This window comes from Lissotriton helveticus, chromosome 1_1 (assembly GCF_964261635.1).
Source record: "Lissotriton helveticus chromosome 1_1, aLisHel1.1, whole genome shotgun sequence".
In the NCBI taxonomy this organism is placed as follows: Eukaryota; Metazoa; Chordata; class Amphibia; order Caudata; family Salamandridae; genus Lissotriton; species Lissotriton helveticus.
The window spans coordinates 1,365,427,615-1,365,440,690 of NC_136057.1; the positions used below are offsets into that span (position 1 = coordinate 1,365,427,615).

The 13,076-nt window shown below is 42.1% G+C and overlaps 1 protein-coding gene and 1 long non-coding RNA gene across 1 annotated transcript in view; one reads left to right on the forward strand and one right to left on the reverse strand.

Annotated features, from left to right (window-relative positions):
* The window catches only part of LOC144824486 (uncharacterized), a 365,120-nt gene that overhangs the window by 313,174 nt on the left and 38,870 nt on the right, over positions 1-13,076 (reverse strand). The window contains exon 2 of the long non-coding RNA XR_013608979.1: positions 6,452-6,598. This is a non-coding gene — a long non-coding RNA (uncharacterized LOC144824486). The remainder of the gene's footprint in view (positions 1-6,451; positions 6,599-13,076) is intronic.
* The window catches only part of NPTXR (neuronal pentraxin receptor), a 244,917-nt gene that overhangs the window by 41,223 nt on the left and 190,618 nt on the right, over positions 1-13,076 (forward strand).

The window sequence follows — 13,076 nt, forward strand, 5'->3', positions numbered from 1 at the left end:
ATTAAGCCTAAAGCGAATTGAGGATAGAGTAGGATCGCATGAGGCTGCTCTCCTCCAGATTGGTTCGTGGGCCACCGAAGCAAGGGAACAGGCACAGAGACTCCTAGAAGAGGCAAGAATATAGGATTAAAGTGGATCAAAAGTGCAGAGCGCAGTGACAAGCCAGATGCATGCAGATTTTTGATTATAGCGAAAAGGCAGGTGCACTGTTGGCGCGGAAAGCTAGAGCAGATAGATTAAAGAATACTATTAAACAATTGGTTGTGAATGCTAGAAGAGTTCTCTCAGATAAAACGGCAGACATGCACCCTGCCGAGTTTCTCTATTTTCCACACTCTACAAGGAGGAGACTCGTCCTAACCAAGACCTCCTCCAGACCTTGTTAAGTAAGATACAACTGCCAACCCTAACTATAGAGAGTCAGGAGATACTGGAGGCCCCTATAACTAAGGAAGAGATCCGTCTAAGCTTAGTTAATAGTAGGAAGGGTAAGGCACTAGGCACAGACGCCCTCCTGAGTGAAGTATACAGTTTATTAACTGAAGAACTGGTTTCAATCTTGGAAATCCTCTTCAATTCAATATATAGAGAGGGGGGTCCAGTCCCAAGATCTTGGAGACAGGCCATAATAGTTCTTATATTGAAGGCCTCTAAGGATTCCAGTACAGCCGACTCTTATAGACCGATCTCCCTGCTGAATGCAGATTATAAAATCTTTATGAGTATATTAGCGGGGAGAATGGCTAAGCCAGCTCCCCAGCTGATACACTCGGCTCAGAAGGGCTTCATCCCTAAAGGACAAATACAGGAGCAGACCCAACAACTTATCGGCACAATAGACCTTGCCAATGATGTTCTGCCCCTCTTGGCAGTGATTGCTACGCATGTGGTTAAGGCTTTTGACTGAGTGTGCTGGACGTTTCTCTGGGAGGTCATGAGAACAATGGGGTTTAGTCCCGGTTTTCTATGCACACTCCAATCAATGTATGAGGGTGCGTCAGCTAAGATCCTCCTAAACGGTACACTCGCTTTATTATATCAAGAGGCACACAACACGGTTACCCCCTCTATCCTCTATTGTTTGACATAGATATAGAACCTTTGGCACAACTCCTGAGATTAGACGCCCAGGTGGTCCCTTTCAGCTCTCCACCTTATAGCAGTAAGGTCATGCTAAATGCAGATGACCTACTGATATATACAGCAGATCCTGCCACAACAATTTCAAGAGTAGATTATCTTGTTGCAGAATCTGGGGCCCTCTCAGGTTATTTAGTGAATACCTCTAAAACTGAGGTAATGTGCTGGAATGTCAGAGATCAGGGGGGAGAGTGAGCCCAATCTTTAGCTATTTGGGGATTTCAGTTGTGGAGGACGTAGATAAAATTCCCCAGATTAATTTGCAGAGGGTCACTAGAGAAATAGATTGTCTACTAGTCCGTTGGAAAAATCTCCTGTTAACCATTTTTGGGCATGTTAACCTTATATAAATGGTAATACTCTCCAAACTGACTTACCTTTTTAATGCTATTCCTCTTGAGTTTATTAAATCAAGCATTGATAAAATTCAGGGTAAGGTAGTCAGTTTTATTTGGGCCTATAAGTGAGCCAGGTTGGCCTGGAAAAAACTTAGACAAAGGCTTGTTTATGGAGGATTGGCCTTCCTGATTTTAATCTATATTGTGCAGCGTTTTAATTTAAAAACATTCAGATGCTGTTGGAGAAGCCTGATGATTCCACATGGGGGAATGTACTAGGGGAAAAGGTGAGAGGGATGACTGTGAAGGGATTTCTCTATAAGTTTGGTGCTCCCATTTCCCTACCTTCACCTCTGTTCTGATGAAGACCCCGTCCCCAATGCACAAAGTTTGCTGTTTCATTTAGGGGTCAGAACGTCGAGACTTCTTTATTTTGTTGTCAAACATATATGACAGAGAAGGTATATCTGTTATTATGTTATGATTTGACATTCAATGTATTTGGCAAGAATCTGTCTGGATAGTTTGTTATTTATTTACTTGCTGATGTATATATGCGCAGTACTGTCCTCTCTCACAATCCCTCCCATGCACTTATCACTTCACCCTATGTGCACCTGTTTTTCGAAATATCTAAATATGAATTTTTTGTACTTTATACCTTGATTCATCTCAATGTGGTGATGAAATAAAATCACATTCATTGGTGGAAAGACTTTATGGTGGTGCTTAACTTTGATTAGATACAATAGATTAATTCTTGCCCTGTTTTATGTGTTTTGATTGTTTTCCACTGTGAAATTACCTTAATGTACCGCTGTAACAAAAGCAGCAGCAGTGTTTCCCACCAGCGCGCCCTAACAACCCCACCCCACCCCTGGGAAAGGTCCGACTTAATTGCCAGGGCTGGTTTGCATTCTCAGTCCAGCCCTGATTTTAACATTAAAAACCAGCGTCATTGTTAGGAAATCTGAATTCTCCCCCACCTCTAATCTTCATGACCAAGCTTCGCCTCTGCCCTTCCACAATGCCGCTCTGCAGCTGTCATTCCTTTTCCTGCGGTCTTACCTCTGACCCTTGCCAGCATGCTATGCCCTACTAAAACAACGGGTATTCTCGGTTTGCTAATGTAATTGTTTCAATTCAGTGTTTCTTCCCCTGTCATTGTAAAGTTGTGTAAGCGATCTGAAGCATTCTGAATCAATAATTTTCTTCAGTGGTTAATTTGAGCCGTGCGCTGCTGGTGATAGGCGCCTGCGATCATTTTTGAGGACCATCATTTATTTTTTTCATCCTCAGACTTTGACCCAAAGCAAGAGGGGAAAAAACGTATAAAATGGAGAAAGAAGTAGAAATGAAAAAGAAAAGTTTGACTAAGGGAGCAACAGGGATGGAAAAATAACTTGTAAAAGAGATTACAAATATAATATGTCCAAGAATAAAGAGAGCCATTACGTGCAATCAAGACTAGACATCCTTGGTAATCAGTAACCATGGCATTCAGCAGTGATGGTGGCAAGCTGCTAAGAACACTTTTGGACCTCCGGCTTTGTTTTTAAGAAAAGGGTAGATTTTTCCTCGTATTCTCGCTGCCTGCCATGGTATTTCATTGCCTGCACCTGCCTCAATGTTTGTTTATGTCGTGTAGTACAGGGGGCAAAATGACAGGTGGCAAACGGAACAAGGTACTAGGCCGCATATCCCATCCAGAGGGGTGTAGCTTCATGGGAGTGGTTGTGGTGTCAAACCCCCCCTAATAAATGTATTTTAGGGTGAATAGTTGGGTACAGGTACTTTCTTTTTTTAGAAAGTACTGACTGATTCTCTTACTTCTGTTATTGCAAACACATTTTACATCACTCTGAATTTGTTTCACCATCTGCTTCTTCTACTCATGTTACTGAAACACCCAATACGGTGTGCTGAAAGCTAGAGGGGTGGAGTCTGAGCTATATAAAAACAATATATAAATGTATAAAGAAAAAGAAAAGAGCAAGGGGTGACTCAAGCTTGTGTTCAACTTCCCCCTGAAACAATTTGACCTCAACCCTGACACACAAAGTCTCTTTCAATAGCTAGACTAGGAAAACTCTAGATAGAGGCTGCACAGAAACCAAACTGAATGGTACCTTGGTGTAGATTTTTCCAGGGGGGCACAGACAAGCCAGAATATTGGAAAATAATGTTGGGTCCATGTGGGAGAGAGACGCGTCCTGAACATCGACACATACCTGGTGCTGCCTTCCCAGATGCCATAACATAGTGATGGCATTAAAAGAAAAGGGGAAGTTTCCAAAGGGTTAAACCTTTGACCTCCCATATGCAGGTTGACAGTGAGTCCGCCTCACTGGAGAGCCAATCAGCTGTCTCGGACGGGCTTGAAGAGGAGGACCCCTTCGAGAAAGAGGCGCGTTTCCAGGACGACGAGCTGAAGCAGGAAGTCGGTGAGATCGCCAAGAAACAGAGTGAAGATAGGAACAAGACACCGGGAGCTGTGGAGGAGGAGGAGATCATACGTCGGTTCCAGGCAAGAGAAGACCCAGAAGATGACGCATCGGAGAGCTGGTCAGAAGAGTGGTGGACCCCTCAGGAGAGCCGGTACAGAGCCGCCGCAACTCAGGAGAGTTGCGGCTATCGCGCACTGGCGTAAAGAAAAGTGAGGGGGCCTCCCTGCATGGTTCTTAGAGAGGTCCCCTCCAGGCTCAATCAGGAGCTCTCCGGCCAGAGTGCTGTGACGAGGGAGCCCCTTGGAGCTAGGGTACCCCCCCCCCCCCGCACCACTGGGCTGCTGGGGCCTGAGTTACAGCCCTGCTATCGCGGTGAGCGATATTGTAAGGGAAGAGGGTGGGAAATATAAACTAACATTGCATCTCTCCCTTACAAAATAGTATGTATTCCACATTTACAGAGCGCACTTCAACCCTATGGGCATCCTGGCGCTAAGACACTGTAAAGTTGGAATCATGCCAGTTACACTCTGGAGAAAAGCCAGGTCTTAACTTTCTACCGAAACAACAGCAGCTCATGTGTTTGCCTCAGGTCCAAGGGGAGGCTATTCCACAGACGAGCAGCTCCCACTCCAAACGCTCTTCCACCCATTGTGGATCCTCGGGATGGTTGCCAGACTAGCTGCTGAAGATCGCAAGTTTCGTGCAGGGGCATACCAGCCAAACCTACCCTGAAGTGGCTTGGGCCCGGTACCGTAAAGTGCCTTAAAGGCAATACACAGCGACTTGAACAATATCCTTTGGCTCACCGGGAGCCAGTGTAGCTCAGCTAATGCCTGGGAAGTTGATGATCCGCGCGTTCTCCTTAAGACTAGCTTTGCTGCTGCCGCCTGGATTCTAGATATCAGATACCTTGGGGATTCCAGCAGCAGAGCATTACAGTAATCCAGGCAGCTAAGGATGATATTCCTGACCACTGTGCCTCTGGTCTGAGGAGGTAACAGTGGTAGTACCTTCCGAAGTCCTTTAATGAGCATATAACAGTTCCTGACTACTTTATTGACATGCGATTCTAGGTTAAGCTTATCATTAAAACTGAACCCCAGATTACGCACCATGCTCACAGGTACCAGAGGGCCATCCGTGGGAAAAAGCCAGAAGTCCGATGGCAGAACTGATGGCACTCTGCCCACCCCACAGTGCAGAATCTCTGTTTTGTCGCTGTTAAATTGCAATGCATTGTCTCTTAACCACAGCACCATTTCCAGCATACACCTGTGAAAAGTATCTTGGGGGTCTACCTTATCACCATCCAGGGACACTATCAATTGCGTGTCATCGGCATAGTTAACCACACTAATATTAAGGGCTTTGATGACATTCATAAGCGGCCGCATATACACATTAAATAAAATTGTGCTTATTGATGACCCCTGCGGTACCCCATGCCTGTTGTTAATAAAGTCTGACTGAAAGGGGGGTAGGGCAACGGCCTGCCGTCTATCTAAGTAAGACTGGAACCATCGCAGAGCAGTGCTAGTCACCCCACCTCCTCCAGTCTCGTCAACAGGGTGACGTGGTTTACCGTGTTGAACGCGCCGGACAGGTCCAACAGGATCAGAGTCGCGGATTGTCCCCTGTCTGCCAGCATCCGAAGATTGTCCAACATGGTAACCAGTGCTGTCTCGGTCCCATGTCCTGGTCGGAAGCCAAACTGTTCGTCCCCCAACTTATTTTTGCCTTCCAGAAAGCCCGAGAGTGCTCGGCTGACCAAGCGCTCAGCTATCTTCACTGGATATGGCAGTAGAGAGATTGTCCTATAGTTCTTAAGACAGTTGGGATCCAATGAAGGTTTTTTCAGGAGGGGTGAGACCACCGGCACCTTTCAACAGGGAGGAACCACTCCACTATGATTGATTACATAGCTGGCGAAGCAGTGGAAAAACCTCGGGACCCAGCTCTTTCCAGAGTTTTTAGGGGATTGGGTCCAGCGGTGAGCCAGAGGAGACCCCCATTGGTACCTTGACAAACTCTTCTTCCGAAGGCAGTTCCCAATGGTCAAGGGTTATTTCCTGCCTCCGTGACTCAGCCCCAGTATTCCCAGTTTCATTTAGGTTGAGTGTTCCTGATTCGTCCCTACGGTGCTGACCAAAGGAATATCAGGTATTAGGCCTTCAACGATCCTATCTTTTCCTGAAAGAAAGCTGCCAATCCGTCACATAGCTCTTGTGAGGGCACGATCTTATAAGTTATAGTAAACGGACCCAACCAGTCCTGACCACGCAACTGCTGCATTAATCTTCAGAAAAGAAGCAATTTATTACCATTTTGATTTCCTTTCTTCCTAACTTTATGTTAAACACAACCCACCACCATTATGGATAAGCAACAACTCTAGATTCAACCTCTAAAGAAAAGTGTTCCCTATGTGAGCAAAGATAACAAGAGAAGAGGAAAAAGGGAAAACTCTATGTGTGTACATTATTCTTCTTTCTTTTGGTTTATCCCTTCCCAGCCTCTCCTTACCTCGCTAAAGAGTTACATTTTCCGGGCATGTTCTCATTGTGGTAGTGGTCTATCCTGGCAAACTCAAAGAAATCCCTGGGTACTCCCCGCCTTCTCGCTTTTTTTCTTCCGAGCCTCCAAGGGTATGTCTGCCTTCGGCACAAGAACCTGTAAAGAAAATAAATGAGAAGAAGAGAGAGAGGACAGTAAATGAACAACTAAGCCAAGTAGCAACGGGACATAAAAAAGAGACAGAACTGCTCAGAAACATCATAAACCTTGAGGACATAGGAAAAGACACAGAAGAAGAAATGAAAGAACATTAAAACAAAAGAGAAACGTTTATTTTTCATTCATTCTGGTATAGAGAAATATAATAAAACTGAGCACCTCATCCGGCCTCCTAGATTTTGTTTGCACCCATCCCTCCGACAGTTCACTGGAATTACGTAATTTTGTGGCCACTGCTTTATTCGTATAACTATGCATTTTCTGTATTTGCCACATAATCCATCATTCAATTCATAATCTGCAGATTTTATCCCAAAAATTGTTTCTAGCTCAAATGGATCAACAGTTACTAGAAATGTAGCAACACATGTTGCCACACAGTGGAAGGCCCTTTGAAAACATTGACTGGTCCCCTTTCTGTTGCTTATTGCTCTATTTGGATGTTAAACTAGTACTAATAGTGTGAAACTGTCTGAGCAGTCTGCCTGTCAGTGTAAAAATGAGTAAAGAAGTAATATTATCACAAAATGTGCTGCATTATACTGCATAATTTGCCTTTTCTTCCTGAATAATTTAGGCAACTCTACTACATAATTTGGTCCTCCCCGTCTCATATTTGCAGTGGCCCTGAATAACATTTATTATGAGTCCCCCTTATCTCTGATAGAAAACTCTGCAGAAGAGCTTTGCTGGTTTAAGAAATAATTGGTTTATGAAGAATTGATTCCCACCAGTCAACCAGAACCTGGACACCACTCAATGTTTTGTGACCACCTTGTGTCATTTTATTTCAGAAACAAAACTGTCACACTCTAGTACAATGTATTTATTTATATATTTGTCATGAGGGCGGCAGGGAAACAACAGGCCAATGGGGTGACTAGTGCGAAGCCCGGGAACTTTCAGCCCCTATGTTTTCTTCTTACCAGGAAGTTACGTGGCCGGCATCAAATATGGAGCTGTCTGGTTACGATGACGGTCCCTTTAACTGGGTAAACAGACATAATATCGACTACAAAATATCGAATGGACATAATATCGAGTCCAAAATATAGTCTGGACAAAATATCGAATGGACAGAATATAGACATAAAAAATATCGTTTTGAAGGTAAGTAATGTAATATCAAATGTTAAAAATATAGAAAGTTAAAATATCGAAGTATATAATATAGGTTATTAAAATTATCGAATTTTTAATAATATCGAATTTTTTATAGTGTTTATGTTATTATATGTGTGAAAAGTGTGTATTTATGTTATAATTTATTTAAATTAATGAATTTTGTTTTTTTAATTTTTGCGTAATTTAATTCTGTAGCGGGTTGTGGGTTTATAGGGGAATAGGGTGGGAAGTAATTTAATTATAATTAATTAAATATGTACATTTATATATTGGTATTCATTTTTAATTCATTGTTAATTAATTTATATTTGGTAATTAAATAAATTTTAATTGGCAATTAATGTTAATTAATTGATTAATTGCTAATTATGTTAATTTTACTAATTTATTTTCTGTAGCGGGTTGTGGGTTTATAGGGGAATTGGGTGGGAAGTAATTTATTTATAATTAATTAAATATGTAAAAATATTTATTGGTATATTTTTAGAGTTAATTGTTAATTTTTTATGGGTAAATATTTAATATTTAATTGCCAATTAATTTTATTTAATTGATTAATTGCTACTTATGTTAATTTTAATAATTTATTTTCTGTAGCGTGTTGTGAGTTTATAGGGGAATAGGGTGGGAAGTAATTTATTCATAATTAATTAAATATTTCAATTTATTTAATTGTATTTAATTTGAATTAATTGTTTATTAATTTTTAATTGTTAATTAATTAATTGTTAATTTGTAATTAATTTGAATAGATAACAAATAGTAACAATTAATTGTAATTTGGAATTTCAATTGATTAATTATTATATTATATTAAATTGGTAATTACTTATAATTAATTTTTGACAGATATTAATTTATATGTTTTTTACATAATATAAGAAGTATTTACTTTCCCTACTGTTGCACTCTCTGGAGTGGGAATAGTAATTTTTACCCCTACGCTATCCAACGCTTTCACTACTGTTGCACTCATTGGAGTGGGAATAGTAATTTTTACCCCTACGCTATCCAACGCTTTCCCTACTATTGCACCCACTGGAGTGGGAATAGTAATTGTTAAATCTACGCTATCCAACGCTTTCCCTACTGTTGCACTCACTGGAGTGGGAATATTAATTTTTACCCCAACGCTATCCAACGCTTTCCCTACTGTTGCACCCACTGGAGTGGGAATAGTAATTTTTACCCCTACGCTATCCAACGCTTTCCCTACTGTTGCACTCACTGGAGTGGGAATAGTAATTTTTACCACTACGCTATCCAACGTTTTCCCTACTGTTGCACTCTTTGGAGTGGGAATAGTAATTTTTACCCCTACGCTATCCAACGCTTTCCCTACTGTTGCACTCTTTGGAGTGGGAATAGTAATGTTTACCCCTACGCTATCCAACGCTTTCCATACTGTTGCACTCTTTGGAGTTGGAATAGTAATTTTTACCCCTATGCTATCCAACGCTTTCTCTACTGTTGCACCCACTGGAGTGGGAATACTAATTTTTACCCCTACTCTATCCAACGATTTCCCTACTGTTGCACTCTTTGGAGTGGGAATAGTAATTTTTACCCCTACGCTATCCAACGCTTTCCCTACTGTTGCACTCTCTGGAGTGGGAATAGTCATTTTTACACTTCCGCTATCCTACGGTAATAATATTGGATATTATTTAATTATATTATGTTACTATATATATATGTTTTAACAAATGTGATTGTAAAATTTTTTTTTATAACTTTCATTAATTATTTAATTATTATAAGGTAATTTAAGTATTTTTAAGTATATTTTAGTGATTCATTTTTAATATTAATTTAATGTAACATTGTTTTTAATAAAGTCGATATTTTTATAAACTATATTTTTGTAAACGATATTTTTTACTCGATATTTTTGTACTTACCTGTTTGTAGATACAAAGTCGATATTCAGTCTGTCGATATTTTGTCAACGATATTTTTGATAGTCGATATTATGTCCCTCGATATTATGTCAGTGATCCCTTTAACTGGGAAGGTACCACCCCCTCCAGTAACGTCATGAGTTGTCTTCCAATAAGGAGCCCCAGAAAGCAGAACGAGGTGTGCGCGGACACCAGAGTACGTCTCGAGAGTGCGGAAGAAGAAGGACTGTGGAGCAGAGACGGGGAGGGGAGCCCCAGATGACCGGAGCAGCCATCCAGCCGGGAGGAAGAGGACCCGCGAGGAGTATTGGAGCTGAAGCCAGGAGGCCACCGGGACCACGTATCGCAGAGCCACGCCCCTGGAGGAGCGTGGCTGACCCAGGTACGGGCCAGATTCTCGGGACGGGTCGGGAGGCGGGAGAAGCCGGTGGGTTGACATCGTTACCGCTCACGGCCTCCTCGTGTATATTGTGTAAATAAACCCTCCCCTCACTACCACTCCTCACAGCTTAGCGCCCTCGTCGCCTTGTACACTTGTGCACCAGTGTGCTTCCTCACTCCCTTCCCTCGTGTGCTCATATTTGTTTCTGATTCTTTTGGGGATTCCGGAGCCCGCTCCTTGCCTTGACCAGACGTGCAGGGCACAACTGCTACAGCCCGGAAGAAGAGGAGTACTCCTCGTGACTTTCTTGTTTTGTTTTCTTCTGTTGTCTTCTATCCTTTCTTAAACCAAAGAGAGGGGCTCAGTATTACCCAAAAGGAAATAGAGCTCCAATATACTGTCAAGTAAAAAATATTTTTTTCCTTTTGGGAAGTTAAGTGGTCTCCAATTCAAGTTGTCACCTCATTCAGTCAAAAGCTCTCACTCAAATACATATTTTCAACTTATTGTTTGGGAAGTACTCAACACAAGAAAAACCTAATTTATGTAAAAATATACATTTTTATTCTCAGTAAAAAGACATAAATCCAAATACAAATTCATAAAAACACTACACAACAAAATATTAAAACCACCTAATGTGGAAAGGGAGAAATATAGAACACGACAATACACTTTGTATTTGGTGTGGTTAGTTTAGACACTTTGTTGACAAATTGGTGAAAGCAAGAATAACACAACACAATTGAACAAATGAGGTATGTTAAATAATCACAAGGTAAAACAAAGGGTGGAACAATCATGGCCAAGTGGCAGGAGAGTCATAACAGTGTCATGTATGTGTCCCTGAAAATTCAAGCTCAGCCAACTGGCTAAATATATAAAATGATCACAGTTGGTGGAGAGCAAGCACTTTTTTGTGGAAGCACAACACTTCTGCCCAATCAAACTATGCACTACTGGCTCCCAACACACTTAAGCAATGGCGTACTTGAAAAAGGCTTTGGCTGACACACCTGCTTTGCTGGGGCCTGATAAAGATCTCCCATACTATATTTGGCACCTGTTTTTTTAAATATGTTTATTGTTTTTTATTTTGATTGTGGAATTTTGAAACACAGAATCTTGAGTGAGCATAACTTGGTTCCCACAGTCATTAAAACATTATTCACAACAAAAGTATGAGATTCAGCCTAGAGAAAAAAATATTTGTAGGAAGAAAAAGAGTAGGACCAATGAGAAAACAAAATGTATTAATTTATGTTAGGAGTTTTATATAGCGCTGGCTGGACCCAGGGTTATCAGAGCACTTTACAGCATATACAATTATGTGCAAATAGACGGTACAGGTAATTGGTAGTACATGAGGGATTGCGTCGGGTAGGGAACAGGTACATAAGCTAAGGGGCAAAGGGGAGGAGCATGCAAGACAAACCAGACGATCATCCGAGCGCATTCATTGTGCAATTAGTTCGTACAAAGAAAGTTTTCTTGATCCGAATCAGTGTCATCGGTCCCAAATTAAGGTAAGGTGGAACGTCGGCTAAGGAACTTCCTTGGCTCTATCTGTTCGTTCAAGAGCGGTCGAGGGCTTTGAGTAGTGTCTAGAATTTTGGAAACAAGGGGGTTGTTCTGATGTGGGGGGGATGGAGTTCCAGATTTTTGGTGCTTTTCCAGAAAATGATTTGGCTGCGGTTTTCTGCTTGCAAATTTTTAGCGGGATGAGTAGTAGAGAGTTGCAGCTCCTGAGGTTTCTGGACTGGCCGGCCCTTTTAAGTTTGGGGGCCAGGTATTCCGGTTTGCCTGTGTGCAGAGCTTTGTGCGTGAGGCAGGCTGTTCTAAAGCTGGCTCGCAACTCAACTGGGAGCCATTTAAGTTCTCTGAGAGCGGGAGAGATGTGTTCGAATTTCTTAGTTCCCGTAACCATTCTGGCAGCTGCATTGAAGATTGTCTTCAGGGGGCGAGGTGAGATTTTGCTGTCCCTGTCAGGGCAGCAATCCCAATGTCTATTCTGGAGAGCACCAGCGCATTGGGTGGCTTGTTGAAGGTCCTCGGGTGGGAGGAAGGGTTTTATTTTGTATAGTAGTTTCAGGTTGAGAAAGGCACTTTTAGCACGTCTTGTAATGTTTTTCTTCATGTCCAGTTTCGGGTCGAGGGTGATCCCTAGAGATTTTACCGACTCTGCTAAGGTGATGTTACCATTGAGGGCGTCAATGGCTTTGAGCCATTCTTTGATTACTGGGTTTTCGTCTTTGTTGGAGATGAGGAGTATTTCCGTTTTCTCTTCGTTGAGTTACAGGTGATTACTTGTGAGCCAGTGTTGAACCTCCTTGAGAGTGGTGTTAAGTCTCTGGATGTCGTCATTTGAAGTGGTTTCCAGATAGAGCTGCGTGTCGTCTGCATATAAGTGAAAGGGGATGTTGGATTTCCTGAGTAGAGTGGTGAGGGGTTCAATGTAAATGTTGAAAAGCTGAGGGGAGAGCACTGACCCTTGTGGAACACCCCTGATGACGGGGTGGAGGTCGGACTCGAAGTTTTAAATTTTTATTCTTTGTGAGCGGTTGTGGAGAAAGTAAGAGAACCAGTGGAGGACCGTCTCCTGAAGACCGGCCCTTTCTTGTAGAACCTTGATGAGCAATTTGTGGTCAACTGTATCAAATGCGGCCGATAAATCTAGGAGGATGAGAAGGCAGCATTGATCCGAGTCAAGTGACTTGAGTAGATCATCTATGACATTGAGGATTGCGGATTCAGTACTGCAGCCTTTTCTAAAGCCCGATTGATGGGGATCTAGGAGATTGATGTTATCCAAGTGTTGGGTCAACTGAGGGAGTACACATCTTTCCAAGAACTTGGACAAAAGAGGTAGGTTCGATACAGGTCTGAAGTTATTCAGATCCTCAGTGTCTAGCCCTGGTTTTTCAGCAGTGGCTTGACTTGGCCTACTTTGAGGCAGTCAGGTACGATTCCAGAGCTCAGTGAGCTGTTAATGATCCTGCACCATAGC